This window comes from Ovis canadensis, chromosome X (assembly GCF_042477335.2).
Source record: "Ovis canadensis isolate MfBH-ARS-UI-01 breed Bighorn chromosome X, ARS-UI_OviCan_v2, whole genome shotgun sequence".
Taxonomy (NCBI): Eukaryota; Metazoa; Chordata; class Mammalia; order Artiodactyla; family Bovidae; genus Ovis; species Ovis canadensis.
Window position 1 is genome coordinate 50,874,024 of NC_091727.1, and position 25,879 is coordinate 50,899,902.

Below are 25,879 nucleotides of genomic sequence, written 5' to 3' on the forward strand. Positions count from 1 at the left end.
AGGAGCGTCCGATAGATTAAGATCACCTAGGCCAGATGGAGAATATGTCCTGTCTAAAAAGGAAAGGAGAAAGCAGTTTACCAACTCTAGGCAACTGTTGACATAAAGCAATACTGGTTCAGTATCTTCTGATTATTTAAGAGAAGGTGGAATTCTAGAGTTTTAAGTAAAATATGAAAATGTTGGCAATCAGCCATTTTTTAAGAGTGTGAGTCCAGGAAAACTGACATACTTCTACAGACTGAATTGTGTCCCTCCACAAATTCATATGTTGAACTCCCATCCCCCAGTGTGACTGTATCTAGGGATAAGGATTTTATGGAAGTAATTAAGGTTAAATGAGGTGATAAGGGTAGAGGCTTCATCCAATGAGATTAGTATCCTTATAAGAACAGACATCAGGGAGCTCACTCTCTTTCTCCAGGAGCACAAAGAGGTCATACGAGCAGGGAGAAGGCAGCCATCTGCAAGCCATGAAGAGGGCCCTCAACAGAACTCAATCATGTTGGTATCCTGATTTTGGACTTCCAACCTTCAGAACTACAAGAAAATAAATTTCTGTTGTTTAAACCATAAAGTCTGTACACTGTTTTGTTATGGAAGCCCTAGAAGACTAATACATATACTTATAACCTTTTTTTATTGCTACTACAAACAACACTGCAAAAGTTTGGAACTATCTTAACTGTCATTCAATAGAAAACTGTTTAAATTGTGGCTCATCCATATAGTAAAACTCTGCAGTCATACAAGAGAATGAGTTATTTCTTTACATATATATGTGTGTGTGTATAAAGGTCCCCAAAATATATTTTTAAGGAGACAAGGCAAAGAACAAAACAATATGCAGAGTATGTTACTATAAAGGGAAGGGGGAGAAAATAATACTCATTTGTTTGATATGCATAAAATGTCTGTGGAAGAATTTAGAATAAACATAACTTTAGTTGCCTGAGGCAACTAGGGGACAAGACTGGGGGGAGACTCTTCATTGTATATCACTTTGTATATTTCACATTTTGAGCAAGGTGGAATGCATTACTAATTTAAAATGCATTTTCAAAGCAAACTTTTATCAATTTAGAGGAAATACAACAAATGTATAGGCTATATTCAGTCTGTAGGCTAATTGGTTGTACCTATGGACTGAATTACCCACTCCAGTGTTCTTGCCTGGAGAATCCCAGGGACGGGGGAGCCTGGTGGGCTGCCCTCTATGGGGCTGCACAGAGTCGGACACGACTGAAGCAACTTAGCAGCAGCAGCATGGACTTAATTTAGGTGGTGGCAATTAGAATAAAAAGAAAGGAAGTGAGCCATATAAAAAGAGGAAAAGAATCCCATAGCCCTTGGCAACCAAATAGACAAGGAAACTGAGGCAGAGGAAAGAGTTGAAGTGAGCATTTTGAACATGAAATATGGGAACCTCAACAAACTATGCTTCCCCATTGCTTACTACACTGTCATGCATTCTTCTAAATGCTTTACAAAATTAACACATTTATTCCTTACTGTAACCCTATGAGGTAGTTTCTACTATTATCCTCAATGAAAATATGAGAAAACTCAAGTGCAGAGTTTAAATAACTTCACCAAGATTATGATGATGGTAAATTGCAGGACCAGGTAAGTGAAAAGAAGTCTTCAATGAGCCATAGGGTAATAGTCTAGGGGTGATGATAGATTCTATTTTAGAAATGAGTTTGAGGTTACAATAAAATATCAAACACCTGGATTTCCCTTTAGAGCTAGGTTATGTGCATACTTGTGTGCGCTAAGTCACCTTAGTTGTGTCTGACTCTTTGTGACCTTATGGACTGTAGCCCACCAGTCTTTGTCCATGGGATTCTCCAGGCAAAAATACTGAAGTGGGTTGCTATGCCCTCCTCTAGGGTATCTTCCCAACCAGGGATCAAACTCTCATCTCTTATGTCTCTTGCATTGGCAGGTGGGTTTTTTAGCACTAGCGCCACCTGGGAAGCCCAAAGTTAAGTTACAGCTGTTTAAAATGTTTAATACTTCCAGAGTTTGGATTGCCCACATTACATTTACGTTGTCTAGGTACACAGATATCTAATTTTTTTATATACCTAGCCTGTTACAGACTTTAAAATCCAGCTTCCTGTCTCACTGTATTACCATCATTAAATTAAAAAAAAAAAAGAGGGGGACCTTCAAGATGGCAGAGGAATAGGACAGGGAGGCCATCTTCTATGCCCCAAATATACTAAAAAATTATTTGCATGTGGAACAATTCCAACAGAACATCTTCTGAGTGCTGGCAGAGGACCCCGGACTTCTAGAAAGCAAACTAATCTCCTTGGAATGAGGTAGGCCAAAAGATAAAGATGAAAAGGGAAACAAAGGAGTTTGGGACTGGGACTTGTGCCCCAGGAAGGGAGTCATGAAGGAAGAAAAGATTCTGCACACTAGTAAACTCCCTCACAGGCTGGGTCAGAGGGGATCTTTGGAACCTCAGAGGAGAGTGCAGCGAGACAGGTGTTCCAAAGGTAAAACAGATGATTCGCCACAGAGATTGTTCTGAATGGCACTTGCCAGTGGAGAAGCGACTCACATTATAGTGTCTGCCTGCAGTGAATGGCAGCTGGGTGTGGAGGCTCAGGCCTTGGAGGTCAGTCTGCAGGGAGGGGACCAAGGTTGACTGCTGTGAAGATACTCCGAGGGGGCTAATGTGACACTGCAGAGGCAGAACAAAGAAAATGCTGCGGCCGCCAGAGAAGCAAAGGATCATTCCAGTGGAAAGGCTCTAGTGCCGTGCTCTAACTCCATTCGTTCACAAAACAAAGGACCATGCCCTAGTGAAAACCAAAGAGGGGTGAGCCAGCTACAGTCTACAGCACCAGAGCGAGAGAAACAGGTGGAGGGCCAGAGGCAAAAGGCAAGGGGGCGCTATGGTAAAACCCCCAGAGATTGCAACTACCACCAAGCTATAAGCAGCCATAGGTCACTATGCACATCTTCCTGGGAGCCTGAATGGCCTTCCTCTGCCAAGGGTCCCACAGCCCAGGATCACCTCCCCTGGGGACATGCACAACCCACCTCAGAGTGTGGTGACCTTCCACAGGGACCAGCCATAGCAAGCACTCCCCACACACCCCAGTGTCATCTGCTGTACCTCTCCCTCTTCCCAGCACAACTGAGCCAGTCAGCCCTAATAAACCATTACTTTGCCTCCTGTGTCTGGGTGGAGAACAGACACTGGAGAGACTTACAAGCAGAGGCAGTCCCAAAACCAAAGTGGAATGCCAGGAGCTCTGTAAGCAAAGAAAAGAAGGGGAAATCTCCCCAGAAGTGGCAGGTGCAATGATTTAAATTCTTGCAATTAGCCTGTGCTTTAGTGGGAACTGTAGAGTTTGAGAATAAGTACAAGCTGAAGCAAGGGAAGATGTAAGTCTGAGCTGGCCCCACACTACCCACAACTGGTCCAGAGACTTTTCTAGATATATTGGAGTAATTTCTGAGTAAGCAGATCAACTGGAGCAAAATAACAGATGAATCACTTGGATATTCTTCTCACTACCATTCTATATATGTCCCCCTCTTTTTTTCCCCTTTTAAAAATCTCACATTGTCCAAATATGGCTTATTTTTACTCCTTTAATTTTTATTTTTATTCCTAATTTTTCTTAAAACAAAACAGAACAAAACAAAACACCCTAGTGCTCACTTCACCAGCACCTACAGTAAAATTGGAACAATACAGAGAAGATTACCATGGCCTTGTGCAAGGATGACATGCAAATTCATGAAGCATTCCATATTTTTTTTCCTTCAAAGAAGACATACAGATGGCTAACAAACACATGAAGAGATGTTGAACATCCTCATTATTAGAGAAATGTAAATCAAAACTGCAATGAGTTATCACCTCACACCTGTCAGAATGACCATCATCAAAAGTTCTACAAACAATAAGTGCTAGAGAGGGTGTGGAGAAAAGGGAATGCTCTTGCACTTTTGGTGGGAATGTAAATTGATACAACCACTATGGAAGACAGTATGGAGATCCCTTAAAAAACTAGGAATAAAACCACCATATGACCCAGCAGTCCCACTCCTAGTCATATACCCCGAGGAAACCAAAATTGAAAAAGACACATATATCCAATTGTTCATTGCAGCACTATTTACAATAGGACATGGAAGAATAATAGAACATGGAGGCAACCTAGATGTCCATCAACAGATGAATGGATAAAGAAGTTGTGGTACATATACACAATGGAAAATTACTCAGCCATAAAAAGGAATGTATTTGAGTCAGTTCTAATGAGGTGGATGAAGTTAGAACCTATTATACAGAGTGAAGTAAGTCAGAAAGAGAAAGACAAATATCATATTCTAATGCATATATATGGAATCTAGAAAAATGGTACTGAAGAATTTATTTACAGGGCAGTAATGGAGAAACAAACATAGACAATAGACTTATGGATATAGGGAGAGGGGACAAGGGTGTGAGATGTATGGAAAGAGTAACATGGAAACTTACATTACCATATGTAAAGTAGAGAGCCAATGGGAATTTGCTGTATGTCTCAGGAAATTCAAACAGGGGTTCTGTATCCACTTAGAGGGGTGGGATGAGGGAGATGGGAGGAATTTTCAAAAGGGAGGGAATATATGTACACTTATGACTGATTCATGTTGAGGTTTGACAGAAAACAAGAAAATTCTGTAATCCTTCAATTAAAAATTATTAGTTAAAAAAGCCTTATTTAAAAAAAAATTCCATGTTTTTGATTTTTGTTTTTCATGGTTTATATCTGATTTTGTCTAATTCTTTCTTTGTTTTCTTATTTTTGTTCTTTGATGTTTTGATTTAAATTTTGTATCTTTGATAGTCTAAATTTTAGTGTTGACTTTCACTTAGGGGTTTGATTATTGGCTTGATTGCTCTCTTCTCTTTTGACACCTCTTCTTATCCTTTTACCCCCCTCCCTTTTCCTCCTTCTTCCCTCTTCTTTTCCCTATGTAAGTGTGTAAATCTCTTTGGGAGTTCATGGTTGTTGAGAGTTGTTTCACCATTAGTCTAGGGTTTTGGTCTTGAGAGGGTAGTAGGCAGGAAGGCCAGGGGTCTCCAAATGGAGGAAATAGGCTGCAAGTGTCAGACATTTTTTATCTCTCTTAAGTGGCAGGAGGAAACAAACTAGCTATATTTTTTTCCTTCTCCATACAAATTTAAAAGAAGTTTTCTCTTAAAATACTGTGTTGCCATAATGACACCTGGTCTCACCTGAAGTTAACTATTCTCAAACCTTGAGTTAACCAATGCAATTTTCTTATGGAAATGTTTGTCTTAAGCTATGTTAATGTACTATGCATTTACTCCAGACTCTGTCTTCAAGTCAGTTCTGCCTAATGGCTCAGAACCTACTTACCATTATGTTATACTCAGATATTGTTACCCTAATCTATGTAAATGAAACTATTTGTATCTGCCTTCTACAAGATTCAAGTCAATCATTTTATGGCCCGGGATGAATTGTCTGGTGCTGAGATTATCCCAAAATACATCTTATGGATGAGGGGCCTTGTGCCATTCTGAGTTTTAAGACATTCCTTTCTTCCATTAACAGACTGCTAGTGACTATATAACATCCAGCTGAAGACTAGCAGGGGGGTACTCTTTCTGCCCCCTTCTGATGCCTATATTAGAAGTGTTCTCTATCTCCTTTATACTTTAACAAAACTTTATTACATAAAGCTCTGAGCAATCAAGCCTTGTCTCTGGCCCTGATTGAATTCTTCTCCTCCGGAGTCCAAAAATCCAGGCATCTTTTTGTGATTCAGCAACAACCTTTCAGTCTTCTGTGCTGTGTGGCCAGTGAAGTTTTGATGCTATTGTAAGGGGTAGGGTCTGAATCCCAGAGACAGGAGACTCAAACCCAAGACCTTGGACCACCAGAGAACTCAGGACCCCATGGAACATTAATAGGCCAGAGCCAACCCAGAGGTCTCCATCTCAATACTAAGACCAAGCCACACCTAAAGGCCAGAAAGCTCCAGTGCCAGATGCCCCACACCATTTCTTCAGCAAAACAGGAACACAACCCTGAACATTAGCAGACAGCCTGCCCAAAGCCATACAGAACCCACAGACACAAAAACACACCACTGGAATGGCACTGCCCTCCAGAAAGACAAGATCCAGCTCCATCCATCAGAACACAGGCACAAGTCCCCCCAACCAGGAAACCTTCACACGGCATTGGCCCAACCCCATCCACAGGGGACAGACTCCAAAATTAAGAACTGTGACCTTCCAGCCTTCAGAAAGGAGACCCCAAACACAGTAAATTAAACAAAATGAAAAGACAGAGAAATATGCAGCAGATGAAGGAACATGGTAAAAACCCACAAGACCAAACAAAGGAACAGGAAATAAGCAGTCTACTTGCAAAAGAATCCAGAGTAATGATAGTAAAGATGATTCAAAACCTTGAAAATAAAATGGAGACATCGATAAACAGACTAGATGCACGGGTTAATATGATACAAGAAATGTTTAATGAGGACTGAGAAGAAAGAATAAACAATCAATAATGAACTGATGCTGAAGCTGAAACTACAATACTTTGGCCACCTGATGCGAAGAACTGACTCATTGGAAAAGACCCTAATGCAGGGAAAGATTGAAAGCAGGAGGTGAAGAGAACAACAAAAGATAAGATAGTTGGATGGCATCACTGACTTGATGGACATGAGTCTGAGCAAGCTCCAAGAGTTGGTGATAAACAGGGAAGCCTGGTGTGCTGCAGTCCATAGGGACACGACTGAGTGACTGAACTGAACTGAATGAACAACACAATAACTGAAATTAAAAATACACTGGAGGGAACCAACAGTAGGGAAACTAAGTTAGAAAAACGATTAAATGAAATAGAAGATAGAATGGTGGAAATAGCTGAAACAGAGAAGAAAAAACTAATAAAAAATAATGAGAACATTCTCAGAGACCTCTGGGACAACATTAAGCTCCCCAATGTTCAAATCATAAAGGTTCCAGAAGAATTAGAAGAAAAGAAAGGGCATAAGAAAATATTTGAGGAGGTTATAGTCAAAAAATTCCCTAAAAAGGGAAAGGAAATAGTCATCCAATCCAGGAAGCTCAGGGAGTCCCATACAGGACAATCCCAAATAGATACATGCCAATACATATTTCTCTACATAATAATACTATCAAAAATTAAACACAAAGAACAAATAATATAAGCAGCAAGGGAAAGCAACAAATAACATACAAGGGGATCCCCATAAGGCTAACAGCTGATCTTTCAACAGAAACTCTGAAAGCCAGAAGGGAATGGCAGGATATACTTAAAGTGATGAAAGGGGAAAACCTACAACCAAGATTACTCTATCCAGTAAGCATCTCATTCAGATTTGAAGGAGAAATCAAAAGTTTTACAGACAAGCAAAAGTTAAGAGAGTTCAGCACCACCAAACTGGCTCTTCAACAAACGCTAGGGGAATTTCTATAGATAGGAAACACAGCAAAAAAAAAAAAAGTGCTATAAAAACAAACCCCAAACAATAAAGTGAATGGTAGTAAGATCATACATATCAATAATTATCTTAAATGTAAAAGGTCAAAATGCTGCAATCAAAGGACACAGATTGGCTGAAGAGATACAAAAACAAGATTCTTATATATGCTGTCTACAAGAGACCCAACTCAGACCTAGGGATACATACAGACTGAAATTGAGGAGAGAGAAAAAATATTCCATGCAAACAGAAATCAAAAGAAAGAAGGAGTAGCAATATTCATATCAGATAAAATACACTTTAAAACAGAGATCATAACAAGAGACAAAGAAGGACACTACATAACTTCAAGGGATCAATCAATGAAGATGTAACTGTTATAAATATATATGCACCCAGCATAGGAACACCTCAATATATAAGGCAAATGCTAACAACTATTAAGTAGAAGTGAACAGTAACACAATAATAGTGGGGAATTTAAACACCCAACTCACCCCAATGAACAGATCATTAAGACAGAAAACTAACAAGGCAACACAAGCTTTAAACAATGCATTGGACCAGTTGAACTTGATATCTACAAGGCCTCTCAATAGAAAGCCCAGAGACAAATCAACACACCTATGGGCACCTTATCTTTGACAAACAAGGCAAAAATATACAGTGGAAGAAAAGACAGTCACTTCAATAATTGGTGCCGGTAAAATTGGGCAGTTCCATGTAAAAGAATGAAATTAGAACACTTCTGAACACCATACACAAAAATAAACTCAAAATGGATTAAATACCTAAATGTAAGAGCAGAAACTATAAACCCTTAGAGGAAAATATAGGCAGAACACTCTGTGACATAAGTCACAGAAATATCCTCTCTGACCCATCTTCTAGAGTAAAGGAGGAAAAAAAAAAAAAAAGTAAACTAAACAATGTGACCTTATTAAACTGAAAAGCTTTTTTACAAGAAGGAAACTATAAACAAGGGAAAAAAATAGACCTCAGAATGGGAAAAACTAATAGCAAATGAAACAATTGATAAAAAATAAATCTCAAATTATACACACAGCTCATGCAGCTCAACACCAGAAAAACAAATAACCCAATCAAAAAGTGGGCAAAAGACCTAAACAGACATTTCTCCAAAGAAGACATACAGATGGCAAACACATGAAAAGATGCTCAATACTGCTCTTTATTAGAGAAATGCAAATCAAAACTACAATGAGCTGTCATCTTACCCTAGTCAGAATGGCCACCATAAAAAAATCTACACACAATAAATGCAGGAGAGGGTGTGGAAAAAAGGGAACCCACTTGCACTCCTGGGAATGAAAATTGATAGAGCCAATAAAGAGAACAGTATGTATATTCTTTTAAAAACTAGGAATAAAACTTGCATAAGACCCAGTAATCCCAGTAAACCTCGAGGAAACTATAACTGAAAAAGACAAATGAGCTCAATGTTCATTGCAGCACCACTTACAATAACTAGGACATGGAATTAGCTTCAATGTCCATCGACAAATGAATGGATAAGAAGTTGTGGTACAGATACAAAATGAAATATTATGCAGCTATAAAGAATAACGTATTTGTGTCAGTTCTAATACGGTGGATGAACCTCAATTTATTTCACTTCAGTTTAGTCACACAGTCGTGTCTGACACTTTGCAACCCCATGGACTGCAGCATGCCAGGCCTCCCTGTCCATCATCAATTCCCGGAACTTGCTCACACTCATTTTCATTGAGTCACTGATGCCATCCAACCATCTCATCCTCTGTTGACCCCTTCTCCTCCTACCATCAATCTTTCCCAGCATTAGGGTATTTTCCAATGAGTCCGTTCTTCACATCAGGCGGTCAAAGGATTGGAGTTTCAGCTTCAACATCAGTCCTTCCAATAAATATTCAGGGCTGATTTCCTTCAGGATGGATTGGTTGGATCTCCTTGCAGTCCAAGAGACTCTCAAGAGATTTCTCCAACACCACAGATGAAAAGCAACCATTCTTCCCTGTTCAGCTGTCTTTATGGTCCAACATTCAAATTCATACATGACTACTGGGAAAACCATAGCTTTGACTAGATGGACCCTTGTTGGCAAAGTAATGTCTCTCCTTTTTAATATGCTGTCTAGGTTGGTCATTACTTTTCTCCCAAGGAGCAAGTATCCTTTAATTTCATGGCTGCAATCACCATCTGCAGTGATTTTGGAACCCCCCAAAAATAAAGTTTCTCACTGCTTCCACTGTTTCCCCATCTATTTGCCATGAATTCATGGGACCATATGCCATGATATTAGTTTTCTGAATGTTGAGTTTAAGTCAATTTTTCCACTCTTCTCTTTCACTTTCATCAAGAGGCTCTTTAGTTCTTCTTCACTTTCTGCAATAAGACTGGTGTCATCTGTGTATCTGGGGTTATTGATATTTCTCCTGGAAATCTTGACTCCAGCTTGTGCTTCATCCAGCCTGGCATTTTTAATGATGTAGTCTGCATATAAGTTAAATAAGCTGGGTAACAATATATATCCTTGACATACTCCTTTCCAATTTGGAGCCAGTCTGTTGTTCCACGTCCAGTTCTAAGTGTTGCTTCTTGATATGCACAGAGACTTCTCAGGAGGCAGGTAAGGTGGTATGGCATTTCCATCTTTTTAACAATTTTCCACAGTTTGTTCTTATCCAAACAGTCATAGGCTTTGGCATAGTCATTAAGCAGAGATACATGTTTCTCTGGAATTCTCTTGCTTTTTCTAGGATCCAATGGATGTTGGCAATTTGATTTCTGGTTCCTCTGCCTTTTCTAAATCCAGCTTGAACAACTGGAAGTTAGTGGTTCACATACTGTTGAAGCCTAGCTTGGAGAATTTTGAGCAGTACTTTGCTAGCATGTGAGATGAGTGCAATTGTGTGGTAGTTAGTGCATTCTTTGGCATTGCCTTTCTTTGGGATTGAAATGAAAACTGAACTTTTCCAGTCCTGTGGCCACTGCTGAAGTTTCCAAATTTGCTGGCATATTGGGTGCTGCACTTTCATAGCATCATCTTTTAGGATTTGAAACAGTTCAATTACGGTTCCATCACCTCCACTAGTTTGTTTGTACTGATGCTTCCTAAGGCCCACTTGACTTCACAATCTAGGATGTCTAGCTCTAGGTGAGTGATCACACTCTCGTGGTTATCTGGGTCATTAAGATATTTTTTGTATAGTTATTCTGTGGATTCCTGCGACCTCTTCTTAATATCTTCTGGTTCTGTTAGGTCCATATAGCTTCTGTCCTTTATTGAGCCCATCTTTGCATGAAATGTTCCCTTGGTATTTCTAATTTTCATCTGAATTTGGCACTAAGGATTTCATGATCTGAGCTACAGTCAGCTCCTGGTCTTATTTTTGCTGACTGTATAGAGCTTCTACATCTTTGGCTGCAAAGAATATAATCAATCTAGTTTTGGTTTTGACCATCTGGTGATGTCCATGTGCAGAGTCTTCTCTTGTGCTGTTGGAAGAGAGTGCTTGCTATGACCAGTGCATTTTCTTGGCAAAACTCTGACAGCCTTTGCCTTGCTTCATTTTGTACTCAAAGGCCAAATTTGCCTGTTACTCAATGCTCAGGGTGAACATAGAGCCTATTATGTAGAGTGAGTATGTAAGTGTAAGTGAAAATCACTCAGTCGTGTCCAACTCTTTAGGACCCCAAGGACTATACAGTGCATGGAATTCTCTAGGCCAGAATACTGGGGCGGGTAGCCTTTCCCTTCTCTAGGGTATCTTTCCAACCCAGGGATAGAACCCAGGTCTCACACACTGCAGGCGGATTCTTTACCAGGTGAGCCACAAGGGAAGCCCTATACAGAGTGAAGTACCTCAGAAAGAGAAAGACAAATATTGTATATTGACATATACATATGGAATCTAGAAAGAGGCTATGGATGATCCTATATTCAAGGCAGCAAAGGAGACACAGACATAAAGAACAGGCTTTTGTTCACAATGCAGGGGGAGAAGGTGGGATGATTTGAAAGAGTAGTATTGAAACAGATATATTGTTTTTGTTGTTTAGTAGCTAAGTTGTTTCCAACTCTTTGGTAACCCATGGACTGTAACATGCCAGGCTTCTCCGTCCTTCAGTATCGCCTGGAATTTGCTCACACTCATGTCCATTGAGTTGGTGATGCTGTACAAACATCTCATCTTCTGTCACACCTTTCTCCTGCCCTCAGTCTTCCCCAGGATCAGGATCTCTTCCAATGAGTAGGCTCTTCATATCAGGTTGCCAAAGTATTGGAGTTTCAGCTTCAGCATCAGTCCTTCCAATGAGTATTCAGCACTGATTTCCTTTAGGATTGGCTGGTTTGATCTCCTTTCTGTCCAAGGGACTCTTGAGAGTCTTCTTGAGTACAAAAGTTCAAAAGCAGCAATTCTTTGGTGCTCAGCATCTTTTTTTTAATTAACTTATCTTAATTGGAGGCTAATTATTTTAAAATATGGTAGTGGTTTTACCATATACTGACATGAATCAGCCATGGGATTACGTGTTCCCTATCCTGAAACCCCCTTCCACCTCCCTTCCCATCCCATCCCTCAGGGTCATCGCAGTGCACCAGCCCTAAGCACTTTGTTTCATGCATTGAACCTGGACTGGCAATCTATTTCACATATGATAATATACATGTTTCAATGCTATTCTCTTAAATCATCCCACCCTTCCTTTCTCCCACAGAGTCCAAAAGTCATTTCTTTACATCCATGTCTCTTTTGCTGTTTCACATATAGGCTCTTCATTACCATCTTTCTAAATTCCATATGTATGCGTTAATATACTATTTGGTGCTTTGATTTTCAACTTACTTCACTCTGTATAATAGGCTTTAGTTTCATCCATCTCATTAGAACTGATTCAAATATATTTTTAATAGCTGAGTAATACTGCATTGTGTATATGTACCACAGATTTCTTATCCATTCATCTGCTGATGGACATCTAGGTTGCTTCCTTGTCCTAGCTATTGTAAACAGGGCTGTGATGAACATTGGGGTACATATGTCTTTTTCAATTCTGGTTTTCATGGTGTGTATGCCCAGCAGTGGGATTGCTGGGTCATATGGCAGTTCTATTTACAGTTTTTAAAGGAATCTTCACAGTTTTCTCCATAGTGGGTGTACTCGTTTGCATTCCCACCAACAGTGTAAGAGGGTTCCCTTTTCTCCACACCCTCTCCAGCATTTATTGCTTGTAGACTTTTGGATAGCAGCCATTCTGACCAGTGTGAGATGGTACCTCATTGTGGTTTTGATTTGCATTTCTCTGATAATGAGTGATGTTGAGCATCTTTTCATGTGTTTGTTAGCCATCTGCATGTCTTCTTTGGAGAAATGTCTGTTTCATTCTTTGGCCCACTTTTTTATTGGGTCTTTTATTTTTCTAGAATTGAGCTGCATAAGCTACTTGTATATTTTTGAGATTAATTGTTTGTCAGTTGCTTTATTTTCTATTATTTTTCCCATTCTGATGGCTGTCTTTTCACCTTGCTTAGAGTATCCTTCATTGTGAAAAGCTTTTAAGTTTAATTAGGTCCCACTTGTTTATTTTTGCCTTTATTTCCATTACTCTGGGAAGTGGGTCATCAGGATCCTGCTGTGATTTATGTCAGAGAGTGTTTTGCCTATGTTTTCCTCTAGGAGTTTTATAGTTTCTGGTCTTACATTTAGATCTTTAACCCATTTTGAGTTTATTTTTGTGTATGGTGTTAGAAAGCATTTTAGTTTCATTGTTTTACAAATGGTTGACCAGTTTTCCCAGCACCACTTGTTAAAGAGATTGTCTTTTCTCCATTGTTATTCTTGCCTCCTTTGTCAAAGATAATGTGTCCATAGGTGCATGGATTTATCTCTGGGCATTCTATTTTTTTCTCTTGATCTATATTTCTGTCTTTGTGCCAGTACCATACTGTCTTGATGACTGTAGTTTTGTAGTAAAGTCTGAAGTCAGGCAGGTTGATTCCTCTAGTTCCATTCTTCTTTCTCAAGATTGCTTTGGCTATTTGATGTTTTTTTGTATTTCCATACAAATTGTGAACTTATTTGTTCTAGTTCTCTGAAAAATACCGTTGGTAGCTTGATAGGGATTGCATCGAATCTACAGATTGCTTTGGGTAGTATACTCATTTTCACTATATTGATTCTTCTGATCCATGAACATGGCCTATTTCTCCATCTATTTGTGTTATCTTTGATTTCTTTCATCAGTGTTTTATAGTTTTCTATATATAGGTTTTTTGTTTCTATAGGTAGATTTTTTTCCTAAATATTTTATTATTTTCATTGTAATGGTAAATCGAATTATTTCCTTAATTTCTCTTTCTGTTTTCTCATTGTTAGTGTATAAGAAGGCAAGGGATTTTTGTGTGTTAATTTTATATCCTGCAACTTTACTATATTCATTTATTAGCTCAAGTAATTTTCTGGTAGGTGCTCAGCTTCTTTACGGTCCAACTCTCACATCCAAGATGGGTTGCCTTGCATATCTGAGGTTATATGTCTTGCATATCTGAGTACATCATGAGAAACGCTGGGCTGGAGGAAGCACAAGCTAGAATCAAGATTTCTGGGAGAAATATCAATAAGCTCAGATATGCAGATATGGGTTGTCTTGAGAGAGTAATATTGAAACATATATGTTTCCATATGTAAAACAGATAGCCAGTGAGAATTTGCTGTATAATGTAGGGAACTGAAAGTCAGTGTTCTGTGACAACCTAGAGTATTGGCATGAGGAGGGAGGTAGAGGAGGTTTAAGACAGTTGGGCCATGTGCATGCTTGTGGCTGTTTCATGTTGAAGTAAGGCAGACACCATCAGAAGACTATAAAGTAATTATCTTTCAATATAAAACAACATAAAATAAAAAAAAACATTTAAATAAAATAAATTAAGTAACAAAATGATGAGATCCCCTACTTAAGAATCATTAGAAATTATTAGAAGTCAGGCACTGGTTCCAATATTTTACTTACATTATTTATAATCACAAGTTGCACTATTATTTTAGTTATGAGGAAACTGAGGCTAGATGATAAAATTGAGTTGGGGATAATAAATTCAATAGAAACCCAACTTCATGTATACCAACTGAATTGAACACATTATTATATGAAAATCAGAATATACATCAACAAGGATTCACATCATCTTTGGGTAAACTAATGAGCATGATATGACAATGTTATTCATTCACATTCTACTTATTGATTAGATGACAGCTGTACTACATGATCATCTAGGTCAATCATCCCAATCAAGTTCTGCTTCACCGACAAAAACATGACATTTTGGAGCTAAATCTTAGAAGATCATCTATAATATATTTATCCTATGTTTACAGGGGAAATTTTATTGGGTAAATATTTTGAAGAAACAATAATAGTAATGTCCTCAAGCACATTTCTGTCTGAAAAGGGGGTAAAAGCTTAGAAAAATACACAAATGACCAAAATACAGGGAACAGAGTTGTGCAGCTTCCAGAAAATGTAGGTAAAATAATATGAAAAAAAAAATAAAATGATATGAAAACTCAAAATAGTTTATCTCTACATGCAAGGATCAGGTAAGTTTTCATGGAAGCAGCAACTGATTTGAGATTAACAATGAAAGGAATATTATAAATATTGTTTTAAGGGAAAAATATGAAAACAAGTACATTACAAGGCAGTTAATTTATGATAAGTATCCGGTGAACAGAACAAATAGTTACATACAATTACTAAGGAATACCCAAGGAAATAAGGAAAGCTTGATGAGGGGGCTAAATACTATAATAGGACTTGAAGGTAGGTTAAGTTTTAAATGGGGGCATCGTGGGAAAAATGAAGCAATTTAAGATAGAAGTACATCATGAGAAATGCTGGGTTGGAGGAAGGACAAGCTGGAATCAAGATTGATGGGAGAAATATCAATAACCTCAGATATGCAGATGACACCACCCTTACGGCAGAAAGTGAATAAGAACTAAAGAGCCTCTTGATGAAAGTGAAAGAGGAGAGTGAAAAAGTTGGCTTAAAGCTCAGCATTCAGAAAACTAAGATCATGGCATCCGGTCCCATCACTTCATGGCAAATAGATGGGGAAACAGCGGAAACAGTGTCAGACTTTATTTTTCTGGGCTCCAAAATCACTGCAGATGGTGACTGCAGCCATAAAATTAAATGATGCTTACTCCTTGGAAGGAAAGTTATAACCAACCTAGACAGCATATTAAATAGCACAGAAATTACTTTGTCAACAAAGGTCCGTCTATTCAAGGCTATGGTTTTTCCAGTGGTCATGTATGGATGTGAGAGTTGGACTGTGACGAAGGCTGAGTGCCGAAGAATTGATGCTTTTGAACTGTGGTGTTGGAGAAGACTGTTGAGAGTCCCTTGGACTGCAAGGAGATCCAACCAGTCCATTCTAAAGGAAATCAGTCCGGGGTGTTCATTGGAAGGACTGATGTTAAAGCTGAAACTCCAATACTTTGACCACCTGATGCAAAGAGCTGACTCATTTGAAAAGACACTGATGCTGGGAAAGATTGATGGCAGAAGGAGAAGGGGACAACAGAGGATAAGATGGTTGGATGGCATCACCGACTCAATGGACATGGGTTTGTGTGGACTCCGGTAGTTGGTGATGGACAGGGAGGCCTGGCGTGCTGCAGTTTATGGGGTCACAATGAGTCGGACACAACTGAGCAACTGAACTGACTGAAGACAGAAGAAATTGAAAATTAGTTTTTAATAATTTTATCAGTGCCTGACACATAGTATGCCAACACATATTTACAAATAAATTATATTTCCAAAGGCAATCTTCTCATTATTCATCAATGTAAGTGATAGAATAAACTACAATTGACTCAAGACAAAGCTTAATATGTGTCACATAATAATTATGCCCCTGCCAGAATGAGAAAAGATAAATGATTTATCTCCCTCACCACCAGATACACATAATCTGGAGAGATGTAAGATGATTAGACTAGGCTTGGTGATTTGGTTATTTGAATTCAGTTAACTGAACCATCAAAGGCCTCATTTCAGAAATGCAAAATTTTTGTATAGAACATCAGAGACTTTTGGGAAAATTATACTAGTTGATCCTGAAAGCAATAGTGAATATGTCTTGCAACACACCATTAAGTAGTTTAGTTAAGGTTTAGATGTTTTTAGGACAAAAGCAGTTAATATTCTCTTATAAACCAGTTCCCATTGCTTTCTAATTGCTATTAAGAAAGTTAGAAGTTCACCAGATATATTTTATAGAGGTATGTTTAGAAAACTTTATGGAGCTGACAATGAATTTAATTGATCTTAAGATTTTTGAGGTGGTCATGCAAAAGGAAATATATCATTAAATTAAATGTAATTAAATCCATTCCTATTCATAGATGAATGTAAAGACAGTACAAAATCTATGAAATTATCATTGGTGATATTATTACTATATATGTGGTTGTTATAATAAAAACCTCAAATAAATCCCCAGTTTAAATACACATTCTTAACAAAAATTACACATTTGTTACACTCAGAGTTGTAAGCAATGTTGAAACTTTAAGAAAAAAAATTTTTTTTTAATTTAGAAAAGCTTATTTAGTTAAGGCTTTTAACCAGAATTGAAAGAGACACGTGTACCCCAATGTTCATCACAGCACTGTTTATAATAGCCAGGACATGGAAGCAACCTAGATGTCCATCAGCAGATGAATGGATAAGAAAGCTGTGGTACATATACACAATGGAGTATTACTCAGCCATTAAAAATAATACATTTGAATCAGTTCTAATGAGGTGGATGAAATTGGAGCCTATTATACAGAGTGAAGAAAGCCATAAAGAGAAACACCAATACAGTATACTAATGCATATGTATATGGAATTTAGAAAGATGGTAACAATAACCCTGTATGCGAGACAGCAAAAGAAACACAGATGTATAGAACAGTCTTTTGGACTCTGTGGGAGAGGGAGAGGGTGGGATGATTTGGGAGAATGGCATTGAGTCATGTATAATATCATATATGAAACGAATCGCCAGTCCAGGTTCAATGCATGATAGAGGATGCTTGGGGCTGGTGCACTGAGATGACCCAGAGAGATGGTACGGGGAGGGAGGAGGGAGGGGGGTTCAGGATGGGGGACACGTGTATACCTGTGGTGGATTCATGTTGATGTATGGCAAAAACCAATACAATATTGTAAAGTAATTAACCTCCAATTAAAATAAATAAATTTATATTAAAAAATATTCTGAGAATTTCAACAAAAAGAAGTAATCCAGATTCCTTTGACCACTGTGAGGTCTGGCCTTATACCTCCTTCCCTAAACTGGCTGTGCTGTGCTATGCTGAGTCACTCAATCATGTCCAGCTCTTTGCTACCTCATGGACTGTAGGATCCTCTGTCCATGGGGATTCTCCACGTAAGAATACTGGAGTGGGATGCCATGCCCTCCTCCAGGGGATCTTTCCAACTCAGGGATCGAACCCAGGTCTCCCTCATTGCAGGCGGGTTCTTTACCATCTGAGCCAGCAGAGAAGCCCTAAACCGACTAGATTCTTTTATCCCACATCTTTACTCTCTCAAGGTGAAAACCTAACCTAATCGTCACAAGCACTTTTATAATTATACAAACCTGTGTAGAGAAAGGAGATTCTTTCCTCCAATTTATCTAGGGTTAAATCAAAAGATATTTTTCATTTGTCTTCCAATTTTCCTTACTATATATGCCTAATTATAGTGAGTTTAAATAACAATTATGTGTATCAGTAAACAAATGTTAGATTGACTTTTACATTCTAGTTTATGTTACTAAAATACCATGGATCTTTTTAATCTTCATAGTATATTGCTCAGATAGAATGAAGATCTGCTTATGGAAAGATTATTAATTTTAAGATGAGACATTGGCAGAATGTTTATTGTCAGCTTTGTATATGTGACACAGCCAACTTATGTAGGAGTTCTTATCACAGAACATGTTTTGAATCAGAAAAAGTATTGTTTTTATCAGACCCCCAAATACATCCGTTATTGAGCAGGACTCTCTTCTTTTCATCACTAACTCAAACTGGGTTCAGCTCCCAGAACTCTAGCCTAGGTATACACATACACCTAGGCTATATATATAATACCTCACTACTCTCTGTAGCAGAGGAAAGTATGAATGCTTTATATGGTACCTCAGACACAGAGTTCTAAATTAATTTAATCCAAAGATCAAAATCCTTCATCCCTGCCCCTAGAAATCACTAGCAGTGATTTCACTCCCACCTGGTCTACAGCAAGTAACCCTAGCTACACAGCCAGGTATCTATAGGCTAGGTAGGCCTACCTACCACCCATCCTTCTTCAGTGTACTGTCCCTTTCTTATTAATTTCTCTCTGTATTACCAATCCTAATTTACTTCTTCGTTTCAATGTTTTGCCTGTCAGAATATCTGTTAACTACAATGTTGTTTTCTTATCTCAAAGACATAATTCCCTTTGTTCATAAAGTTCAGTAAAATCCCCAGAAGCAGTGCTACTAGACTCCTGGGAGAGGCAGTAAATCCCCTCCATAATACCTTTTGTTCTAACTCTTGGGTCTACGAAATATAATCAGCCTTTTAAAGGTATAATTAAGGCTGACATGGAAGAATCCTGGGTTCTGCATCCCCAGTTAGTTGAGGATGGGGCTGGGGTCTTCCTGACCCAGGGATCGAACCTGAGTCTATCACATTGCAGGTAGACGCTTTACCCTCTGAGCCACCAAGGAAGTCCCAGTGAGTTAGAATCTGGAGCAACTAACCTCTCATTTAGTCCTAGTGGATTATACCAGAAAAAATACTATCACTAATAAATTCTTCCACAGCACCAGAATTGTAGTGGAGATAATCTGGTTTCTAATAGGCATTCTACATATGAAAATATTGCCAGGATGTAGCTCACTCTCTTTGAGTATGCCTCCATTAGAAAATCTTTGAGTACTGATTTTTGCTATTCAGTTCAGTTGAGTTCAGTTCAGTCGCTCAGTCATGTCCGACTCTTTGCGACCCCATGAATTGCAGCACGCCAGGCCTCCCTGTCCATCACTATTAGTTATGCTCAAATAGGCAACAGGAACTTTGACTACCATTTTGAAAACCACTGTGCACAAGTTTGTATTTGTTTGGGACATATTGTTTGCTATTGGAGAAAAAGACTTGAAATATCAAGAGAGATCAGAGAAAGCTTACCTGAGAGGTTGAGTAAATGCTAATAAAGTTAAGAAGAAGTACATAGGAAGAAATATCATGGGCAAAGGTCTGGCAGCACTAGGGTGTTTTATATATATGGGGTTTTATATATGTCCAAAAATCAAGAAGGCCAGAGATGTTGGAGGAAAGTGAGTGAGAATAGCACAATTTGAGGCTGGAAATACAGGAAGGGGCCAGATTATACAGGAGTTTATAGAGATCCTAAAGAGTTTTGTTTTTCTCAAAAAAAAAAAAAAACGCTAAATTTTTTAGCAGAGGAGCAACATAACCAGGTATGTATTTTAAAATGTATCTTTGGCTGTATTGTAGAGATCAGATTGGAGGAGGCTGTGGTAAATTAGGGGAGACAATTTAGGAGGCTGGTGCAGGAGTTCAGGAATAAAATATTGTAATTTAGATCATAGCTTACATTATAGCTTACATTATAGCTTAGGTAGAGACTGAAGATGCAAAGAAGTTTCATTTTAGAGAAACTTAAGAGGTACTATCAACAGAATTTGGTAAGGGATTTAATACTGGAGATGAGGGAGAGGGAATTGAAAATAACTGAACACAGCAATTCCACTCCTGAGCCAGAGAAAACCATAATTACAAAAGACACATGCATTCCAATGTTCATTTCAGCACTATTTACAGTAGTCGAGGAATGGAAGAAACATAAATGTCCATCAACAGAGGAATGGATGAAAATGTGGCACGTATACACAATGAAATATTACTCAGCCATAAAAAGGAACAAAACTGTGCCATTTGCAGAGATGTGGATGGACCTAGATTGTCACACAGAGTGAAGTAAGTCAGAAAGATTAAAAACAAATATCATATAGTAATGCATATATGTGAAATCTAGAAAATTGAAAAAGATGAACCTGTTTGCAAAGCATAGAGTCACAGACATAAAGAACAAATGTATGGACACCAAGTGGGGGAAAGAGGATGTTGGATGACTTGGGAGATTGGAATTGATATATATACACTGCTGCTGCTGCTGTTGCTGCTGCTGCTGCTAAGTCACTTCAGTTGTGTCCGACTCTGTGCAACCCCATAGATGGCAGCCCGCCAGGCTCCCCCGTCCCTGGGATTCTCCAGGCAAGAACACTGGAGTAGGTTGCCATTTCCTCCTCCAATGCATGAAAGTGAAAAGTGAAAGTGAAATCGCTCAGTCATGTCCAAGTCTTAGCGACCCCATCGACTGCAGCCCACCAGGCTCTTCCGTCCATGGGATTTTCCAGGCAAGAGTACTGGAGTGGGTTGCCATGGCCTTCTCCCATATATACACCGCTATGTATGAAATAGGTAACTAATGATAACCTACTGTATTGCATAGGGAACTCTACTCAATGCTCTGTGTTAACAAAAAAGGGGATATATGTATATGTATAGCTAATTCACTTTGCAGTACAGCAGAAACTAACACAACATTGTAAAGCAACTAAACTCCAATTTAAAAAATAAAGAAAATATCTGAACATGGGGTCTAAATCATTGATTCACTTTGGTTTGCTCATTTAAAATCTGACAAATAATGTATGTTTGATTTTGCCTAAAACCTTCCACTGATAGGCAAGACACAGTATACTTCAGAATGTGAATTCTGAATCAAGATTGCCTGCACTAGAATGTTGTTTCTACTTACTTGCATTGTGGCCTTGGGTAAATCATTTAATCTCCCTGTGCTTAGGTTTCCTGTTTTGTAAAATGGGAATGATGACAGTTCCCAACTTGTAAAATTACTGTGAGAACTAGATGAGACAATACTAGAAAGTGCTCAGCACAATGTTTGTCATGGTGAAGTGGTCAATCAATGTTAGCAACTACTGTTCTTAGAGAAGACTCTGAAAATCATTTCACTGCCCAGTAGTTCTTCGTTGTAAGTCCACAGATTCATATTTTCAGGCATAGGAGGTCTTTTTTCAGTGACTGTCATGAGGCAAAAGGTCATGAATGAAGCTCAGCAGTGATGGGCTCTTCTAACTGTTAACTCGTTACCCAATCTCTTCCACTAGGTGGGCAAGAGGGAGGATGCCAAGTCAAAACTGCATGGCTCATGACTAATCATAACTAATGCTGAAGCTGAAGTTCCAATACTTTGGCCACTTGATGTGAACAGCCTACTCATTAGAAAAGACCCTGATGCTGGAAAAGATTGAAAGCAAGAGGAGAAGGGGACGACAAAGGACGAGATGGTTGGATGGAATCACTCACTCAATGGACATGAGTTTGAATAAGCTCTGAGAGATAGTGAAGGACAGGGAAGCCTAGTATGCTGCAGTCCACGGGGTCACAAAGAGTCGGACAGGCGGACTAAGTGACTTAACAATAAAACAAACCCCTACAGCTGTGTTATCTAGAAGCAGCAAGAGTAATGTAATTAAAGTGGAAATAAGACCATGTCCCTTCCTTACCCAAAACTTTTCAATGGGTTTTATCTTTACTGTTAAAAGAAAAGGCTATGGTTTTTCCAGTAGTCATGTATGGATGTGAGAGTTGGACTATAAAGAAAGCTGAGCACTGATGAATTGATGCTTTTGAACTGTGGTGTTGGAGACGACTCTTGAGAGTCCCTTGAACAGAAAGGAGATGCAAGCAGTCCATACTACTACTCTCAACAGTAGCCATACTAGATTTCTTTCAGTTTCATATTTTGGTCATGCTCTCTCCTGCTCCATTTAGTCTTTACCTATGATATTCTTTCTGGAGTGCTAATTGCTCCTGTTTCTGCCTAGTATACTAATCATTTTTAGTCATGCTTTCTTTGATCTCCTGAAGAGGTCAAATCATCCATTATAGAATTTAACCAGTTCAGTTCAGTCTCTCAGTCATGCCTGACTCTTTACGACCCCATGGACTGCAGCACACCAGGCCCTCCTGTCCATCACCAACTAACGGAGTTTACTCAAACTCATGTCCATTGAGTCAGTAATGCCATCCAACCATCTCTTCCTCTGTTATCCCCTTCTCCTCCTGCCTTCAGTCTTTCCCAGCATCAGGGTCTTCTCAAATGACTCTGCTCTTTGCATCAGGTGGCCAAAGTATTGGAGTTTCAGCTTCAACATCAGTCCTTCCAATGAACATTCAGGACTATTTGCTTTAGGATGGACTGCTTGGATCTCCTTGCAGTCCAAGGGACTCTCAAGAGTCTTCTCCAACACCACAGTTCAAAAGCATTAATTCATCAGTGCTCAGCTTTCTTTATAGTACAACTCTCACATCCATACACGACTACTGGAAAAACCATAGCCTTGACCTGACAAAACTTTGTTGGCAAAGTAATGCCTCTGCTTTATAATATGCTGTCTAGGTTTGTCATAACTTTTCTTCCAAAGAGTAAGCACGTTTTTATTTCATGGCTGCAATCACCATCTGCAGTGATTTTGGAGTCCAAAAAAATAAAGTATGTCACTGTTTGCACTGTTTCTCTATCTATTTGCCATGAAATGATGGGGCTGGATGCCATGATCTTTGTTTTCTGAATGTTGAGCTCTCAGCCAAGTTTTTCATTCTCCTCTTTCACTTTCATCAAGAGGCTCTTTAGTTCTTCACTTTCTGCCATAAGGGTGGTGTCATCTGCATATGTGAAGTATTGATATTTCTCCCAGAAATCTTGATTCTAGCTTGTGCTTCTTCCAGCCCAGGGTTTCTCTTGATGTACTCTGCATATAAGTTCCATGTCCAGTTCTAACTGTTGCTTCCTGACCTGCATACAGATTTCTCAAGAGGCAGGTCAGGTGGTCTGGTATTCCCATCTCTTTCAGAATTTTCCACAGTTTATTGTGATCCACACAGTCAAAGGCTTTGGCATACTCAATAAAGCAGAAATAGATGTTTTTTTTGAACTCTTTTGCTTTTTCCATGATCCAGTGGATGTTGGCAATTTGACCTCTGGTTCCTCTGCCTTTTCTAAAACTAGCTTGAACACCTGGATTTTCACGGTTCAGGTATTGCTGAAGCCTGGCTTAGAGAATTTTGAGCATTACTTTGCTAGTGTGTGAGATGAGTGAAATTGTGCAGTACTTCGAGCATTCTTTAGCATTGCCTTTCTTAAGGACTGTAATGAAAACTTACCTTTCCCACTCCTGGGGCCATTGCTGAGGTTTCCAAATTTGCAGTATATTGAATGCAGCACTTTCACAGCATCTTCTTTCAGGATTTGAAATAGCCCAACTGGAATTCCATCACTTCCACTAGCTTTGTTCGTAGTGATGCCTTGTAAGGCCCACTTGACTTCACATTCCAGGATGTCTGGCTCTAGATGAGTGATCAAAGCATCATGATTATCCAGGTCATGAAGATCTTTTTTGTACAGTTCTGTGTATTCTTGCCACCTCTTCTTAATATCTTCTGCTTCTTTAGGTCCATACCATTTTGTCCTTTATTGAGCCCATCTTTGTATGAAATATTCCCTTGGTAGCTCTAATTTTCTTGAAGAGATCTCTAGTCTCTCCCATTCTATTGTTTTCCTTTATTTCTTTGCACTGATCACCAAGGAAGGCTTTCTTATCTCTTCTTGCTCTTCTTTGGAACTCTGCATTCAAATGGGTATTTCCTTCCTTTTCTCTTTTGCTTTTGGCTTCTCTTCTTTTCACAGCTATTTGTATGGCTTCCTCAGACAGCCATTTTGCTTTTTTGCATTTCTTTTTCTTGGGGATGGTCTTGCTCCCTGTCTCCTGTACAATGTCATGAACCTCCATCCATAGTTCATCAGGCAGTCTGTCTATGCGATCTAGCTCCTTAAATCTATTTCTCACTTCCACTGTATAATCGTTAGGGATAATATCATCATGTTTTTTCTTTGTTACACATCATAGATACAAGTTTATATCCATTTGATTAATGATAATTATCAGTAAGAAACTCAGGTCTCCTGTCAAAAATTATATATGCAAAACATCTTGGAAGGTGATTACTCAATGTAAATCATGTCTTTAGATTACAGCCCTGGACTGTAATACAGATGTTTCTGACATGTAAGGAGAAAGAAAAGGAAGAGTTCCAGGAGGTGCAGCCCAAGGGCAGGAGAGAAGCCAGGAGACTGAATGGAGAGCAAAGAAACACTATCATTAAGGAACTACAAGCTAATAGCATTGAATGTAACAGGTTTGGGGAGAAGTCCCAAGCTTCCATATCCCTGCTGCTGACTTCTCCTTCATCAATCCAGATGATAAATACTTGTTTAATAAAATATCTAGTGCACATGTCAGATGCTACACAGGGTGCTGGAGTTACTGTAAATATTAAAATAGCTCTGCCTGCAGGCAGCACTCACACGAAGATGACAACACTGAAGTAACAAGTGTTTTAAAAAAGCTAATGTGAGTTTTTAAAAATAAGCATCCATGTCAGCCTTGGTGGTAAGGGGCCAAGGTAAAGGCAAGGCGAAGGAAATCCATTATAATAAAAATAGGACTCCAGATTCATCACATTTTGGATTTCATCTGAGTAAAGGTGTTAAAAATCCTCATGTGGGCTCTCTTTCTCACCCCTCTTCACTCACACTTGAGTCAAGATGACCTTTGGGTTATGGGACCAAGGAAGCCAGTTTGTATGCAGCCATTTGACTTGAAGAGAACCCAAAATGTAAAATCAGTTCATGCTTTAGTGTTTTGCACAACAGAGAAGCTTGAGTCTTCACTCCAAACTGACTTCTTACCCAGGTTACAGGTAAAACAAAAATATCTGTTGACCCTTGTGCTTAGCAGTAAACATTTTAAAGGATAACAATAATAAGATACAACTTTTCATGGAATCCTCAGCATTTAAAAAGATTAGTGAAAGTCTCTAGGGTTTGTGAAATTGTAGATTTTGTAATGTGACAGTGGGGTTGCAGTGTTACTTTCTTGCTGCTAAACTGTCACTAAAGGTGGGGTTATGGGGAGAGTTCTGAATTTGACTATCCTCAGAGCAATCATCTGAAGGGGCAGAGTAGTACAGAAGAAAGACCTTTCAAATTAGAAACCAAAGAAAAACATAGATATCAGAAAATGGAAGATTTCACTTCCTTGGATGGGAGAAGATACCTCACAAAAATATAAAGAAACCAAAGGTTGATGTCATGAGTGGCCAATAAGAAGTTACTGAGATTTCTGAATGCATTC

The 25,879-nt window shown here is 38.8% G+C and overlaps 1 protein-coding gene and 1 non-coding gene across 4 annotated transcripts in view; one reads left to right on the plus strand and one right to left on the minus strand.

The window, feature by feature from the left end:
* The window catches only part of KLF8 (KLF transcription factor 8), a 297,918-nt gene that overhangs the window by 140,060 nt on the left and 131,979 nt on the right, over nt 1–25,879 (minus strand). The window lies entirely within an intron of this gene.
* LOC138931314 (U6 spliceosomal RNA) lies at nt 3,681–3,786 on the plus strand. The gene has a single exon (XR_011446556.1). It is a non-coding gene; the product is annotated as a U6 spliceosomal RNA (small nuclear RNA).